Below are 5733 nucleotides of genomic sequence, written 5' to 3' on the forward strand. Positions count from 1 at the left end.
TTGTTTGTGGGGCACTGCGAGCCATTCTCATGGGGGAGGGGATAACCATCCCCTTGGTGATAGATTTTGTACCTTTTGTTTGTATCCTTGGGGTCTCAGCTCACCTTAGCCAGGTTGATGTGCATTCTTCAACCTTCTCTCTTGGTGCAGCTCTAATCCGCCAGGTTACTTGCTAAATTCTGTCCTTTAACTCTCCTTCGGGATGGGAGCCTCTGTGGAAAGCTGGCTTCAGTCAGCCATCTTCTCTCTTCTCTGAACAATTCTATTTTATATTTTCTATTGGCTATTTGATTTTTCCCTCACCCTCCCTTCCCTAAGACTACACCATGAGAAAGAAACATTGGTTGTAAATAGAGGGCTCTTGCCTTGCATCTGTCATCCAGCCTCAGAAAGGATGGTGGTTTAGCAGTTAAGTAGCCACTTATAACACCTGTGTGATAGAAGTGCTACATTCAGGTGCACCTGGGACTGCAATGTGATGCAGGATCTGCCCCTTTGTACACCAAAGGATGTTAATGACATTCCTGCATGCTCACGTGTGTGTACATACTCACTACAGATTTGCAGGCATCTGTTTTTTTCAGGAGTTGTAAATACCTGTTAAAGCAGATAGATTTAGTGTGTTGTCGTAAGTCCATCAATAATATTTTTGATTTAGGACTTCTTATATGAGAGTTTTATAAAAATTCCACCTTTCTAGTCTTTCTTAGAAACAAGCTTGTTGCTAGAATGAGGCACATGTGACTGGAAAACACGCATGTATCAGCAACTGACAAGGTGCTGTGGGTGAATTGGAATGAATTAAGGGTGCTGTGATAGGAGAGAAAGCATTCTCCATTCAGCCCCAAAGAATATCCTAAGAGTGCTTCTTGTTAAATCTCTATGTCTCTAGAGCAGGGGTCCTCAAACTACGGCCCGTGGGCCACATGCGGCGGTGGGAATTGTATTTGTTCCCGTTTTGTTTTTTACTTCAAAATAAGATATGTGCAGTGTGCATAGGAATTTGTTCATAGTTTTTTTTTTGTTTTAAACTATAGTCCAGCCCTCCAACGGTCTGAGGGACAGTGAATTGGTCTCCTGTTGAAAAAGTTTGAGGACGCCTGCTCTAGAGCCTAGCAGAGAGCCTAGGTAGGTCCATAGTAGGTAATCAGTAAAGCATTCTTAATAAAACATCATGTGGAACTTGCTGTGTGCCAACTATTGCAACAGGCACCATTAAAAGGATCTTGAGGATATTTGGGGGGAACAAATACCTAACGTGCAAGATGCAATGGTACATTTCAAAACTATTAAGAAAAGAGTATAATTGTGATGAATGTTAATCAATTCAATGTAAGCATTTCACATTGTATATCAAATCAGTACACTGAACCCCATAAATGCATAATTTACACAGTTATGATTTAATAAAAAATAAAAAATAAAAAATAAAAATGAAATCTGAAAAAAATTAAAAAATAAAAGGATCTTGTGGTATCCATCTGACAAGAGGAATAGTCATAAAGCTTTCTCAAAGGGACAAGCTGAGTTGGATTTTGAAGAATGTGTAGGCGTTCAGCAGGGGGAGACAGAGTGGAAGGATGAGCTCTGCAACATGAAAGGGTGAAATATTTAGGGAAGACTGTGTCTAGGATCCTAGGTGCCAAGAGATGAGCTCAGAGAGATAGATGGATAGATGGCAAAAGGTCTTGGATACCATGCAAAGTTCTTTATTTGAGCTACATCTTCTGGGCAGTGAGGCACCTCTAAGGTTCTTAAATAGTAGCAGAAAGTGATTTGACGTGCTTAGTAGAAAGCTTACTCTGACAGCAGCATGAGGTATAATTTTGGAAAGGAAAGAAATTGAGATCCCAGGGAAGAGAAAATGCTTTATCAATCTAAGCAAAGGAAGTTGAGATCTCAAGGTTTGACCTGTGGATTAGGCATCAGAAGGGAAGCCGTGGGAAGAAAAGTTAGAGACATTGATAAGGAGAGGCAATGTGATGAAATTATTGAAGATGGGCAATGGGAAGATCAATCTGTAACCAACCAGGAGATAGAGTATTTTACTTGGGATGTCTCTTTGAGTAGCTTTGGCCTTATGGGGGCTTGGGATCACTTTCAAGGGAACCATGCCACTGATTCAGACTGTTCACGTCTTCTGCCTTAGCTCTGTCCCTTGACAGCTGTGTCCTCTTAAGCACTTTGTGGCTCTCTCTATCCCCTGATACACATACATATATATATGTATACATATAGATATATGTATCTGTGTACACACACACATACACAAACAGTAGAACCTCTGTAAGTTGACCACCCAAGGGACTGTTCAATGTGGAGAGGTGATCGACTGTGGGGGAGCTACTCTGTGTGTGTACATATATGCTGGGAGTGCAAAAAATGTATAAGTATTTGAAGAGATTATCTATATATTACTTTTCATTTGCTGTAATCAGAAGTGTCTGGCGCTGATGGCAACAACTTTGAGCACCTCTTGTAATTGCAGGAGTCAAACGTAATTTGTATTTATCTTCTGCTATTGGTGTGTATTGAGTACCACAATTTTAGTACTGTTTTTTCCTTTCTTAAAATGTGTATATTTTGTTTGGCACCCTCTGTATATACATGTAAAACACACAAGAGGCATAGAGAAGCTGTCGAGGGGGTAGGTACAAATGGAGCCCTCGTAGGCAGAACCAAGGAAAGAGAAAAATGAGTCAGCCTGGCTGATCCTGGTTACTTTTCCTCACTCTTACCGCACGGCTTTGTTTTCAGGTGACATTCATCACCCAGAATCTACACCTGGGAGTGGGCTCTGCTGGGGAATGTGGACAAAGAAGAGGAGACTTTTCTGAAATTCTGGTTTAACTGCAGACAAACAAGTCTTCATTTATTTTCCTGTGAAACACCATATTGTTTCCTCTCACTCTCTTCCAACAGCAACTATCTAGGAAGGGGCAGGACCAGATTATCAGGACTTTGGATCTGATCCATGTGGCATCCCATCTGTGAGCCCCAGGGAGATTCAAAGTTGGCCAGTGCTGGAGGCCAGTAGTATTTATACCATTTCCATATGGCCCCCTGTGATTGACAGTTGGCAAGCACATGAGTAAGTTTACTTTCCTTTTTCACAAAACTATATTTGTTCCCAACACTGTTATGTCTAATGCCTACAAATGTCTTCTAATTATCATATCTGTAACAAGAATAGCATGGGTAAGGTTACATAGCATTTAGTTGGGATCTGTTAGGATGTCAGAGTTTTGGGAGTTATCTTCCTGGGCCATGGCATCAGACCACAGCCCTGAAGGTAAGGCTGGGTAGGGCTTCCCCTGAAGGGAATGGATGGCCCTGTTAACAACTATTTTAGACATTAGTCACCCCTGAGGAAAGGGAAAACTTCCTTCTGGGTCAGGCTGGAGGAGAGTCAGGCCAAGAAGCATGGGGTGGTCTCGAGAGTGGAATAGGCTGTCTGGCCATGGGAGGGCTTTGGTTGTACATGGCCTATGAGGAACTATTCTCAGAGAATATGATGTGAATGGTACCACTTGGAGTCATAAACTAGGGAAGCCCTCTACCACCAGAGACACAAAAGTGATTCAGTAGGCTTATGCATAACTTGAGAGGGCCCGTAGCCAGGCTTAAGTGATGTGGTAGAAAAGACCCTCACCCACTCTTGCCCTGACTGCACTCAGACTGGAGGAAGACAATGACCAAGACATTGAAATTATCTGTGAGCCCCAGGGAGTGGGGTCCAAGTGAGCAGGAGTGGGGCCTGGAACACAAGGTCAGCGCATAGTAAATCTTCGCTTTGGGGCATAGGTACCAGTTCAAGGGCAATGAGTATTTGAGGTAGTAGGGATGTTCTTCAGCTTCAGTGGGGCAAGTTGCACCTGTGAACAACCAGGTGTTTGGTCACATGAAGTGAGGAAGAAAGAGGGGCTCTTTTAAGTGTTTAGAGACAAGGCGTCACCGTACTTTGGAATATCAGTGTGGGGTAGGAACGCCTATACTCCAAGCTGATAAACAGACATCCTAGTTACATGTGATTCTTTTGGTTTTTTGCCAATGGAAGGAGGAAAAATTATCAAATGTTGTGGATTTTATGTTTGCTTACTTGTAATAGAGGCTTATGAGATTTATAAAGATGTTGGATTCCAGCATGTTGGACATTGTGATGTGCTTCTTTTGAACCCCCAGAAAGATGATGATGTCCCAAGTCTTAATCCCACAGTACCTGTGAATGGGACTTTATGTAGAGTCTTTGCAGATGTCATTAAATTAAGGATCTCCGGATGACACCATCCTGGATTTAGGGTCTACCCTAAATTGGTGCTCTAAGAGAAGGGAAACAAAGACAAGAGATAGAGAAACACACAGAGAGGGCCACGTAAAGATGAGGCAGACAGTGGAGCTGGGCCATCACAGCTAAGGAATGCCAGGGCCCACGAAGCTGGAAGTTGAGCAAGGACTCTCCCCTAGAGTATTTGGAGGAAGAGTGTCCTTGCTAACACCCTACTACAGACATCTGGTCTCCAAAACTGTGAGAGAATAAATTCGCAATAATTTGTTACAGCAGCCCTAGGAAACATATTAGGTGTTTGCTGGTATGAAGGTGAAGACTGATTCCTGATTTCATGCCCCTGTTTCCAAAAGGAGATTCTAGGTTGGGAGCACGTGCCTGATTCGTTTTGTGTTCTAGGCACCAGTTCTCAACGTTGAGTGTGTATCAAACTCACCTGGGGAGCACATTAAAACAGATGGCCGGGCCCCACCCCCAAGTTGCTGATTCAGGAAGTCTGTTAGGGCCTGACACTGAATTTCTGACCAGTTCCCAGGTACTGTGGATGCTGCTAGTTTGGAACTACACTTTGAGAACTATTGAGAACTAAATTTGCAGCCACTTGGGGCAAATGAGTTTTCATAATTTTAAAAACAAAACAGAAATTCTGGGAAAAGAATCCCACTTGGGACAAACAGATCATGAAAAGAGCAAAATTTATTTATTTAATTAATTTGCTGTGGAACACAGGGGTCAAAGTTATAAATCAAACAAACAAACAAAAACTACTCTCTCATGTCTGTCTCTACGCCCAGCTAAGTCCTTGTTATTTTCCTGAGTGTAGACACGTCTACAGCTTGGAGGTGCTGGGGAAAGTGGCAGATCCATCCAGTTGTCACAAACTTGCTCACACCTGCAGGAGTATTTCTTACTGCACTGCACTGGTCTCGGACATCACTTCACATCCTCTTAGTGCAACTTCTTATGCACCTGCTCTGGGGCCAGTGCGGCCAGCGCAGGCTGCAGCCTGGTAATGCTTTGCTGTGGGTCTTGGCCCTGGGCTGCTGCCTCTCACTTCCTGCCCTTGATCTTCTCTGATTCTTTGTAAACTGAAGCGGAAGTATGGAATGCAAGGAGCGCGTGCCCCTGAGGCCATTCTTAATCAGAGGGAACGGAGCTTGATAGATAAGTATTTCCTCTTTTCCATTCCTAGGTGGACAGTTCTGGCTTCTCAGTCATATCTCTGCCAAAAATGTCCTATGTGTTATTTATTGTTCATCAAGTTCTCCAACTCAGTAACAACTCTTAGCATGATCTATTGCTCCCTCCCTGTTCACCCCATCTCCAACCTTTAGTCCTCCTCCCTGTAGTCACTTCTCAAATAAACTTACCTGCACTCAAGCCTTTGTTGTAGGCTCTGCTTTTTGGGGATCTCAGGCTAAGACACTTAACCTGTACCCACCTTCCTC

The sequence above is a fragment of the Nycticebus coucang genome, chromosome 8 (assembly GCF_027406575.1).
Source record: "Nycticebus coucang isolate mNycCou1 chromosome 8, mNycCou1.pri, whole genome shotgun sequence".
Taxonomy (NCBI): domain Eukaryota; kingdom Metazoa; phylum Chordata; class Mammalia; order Primates; family Lorisidae; genus Nycticebus; species Nycticebus coucang.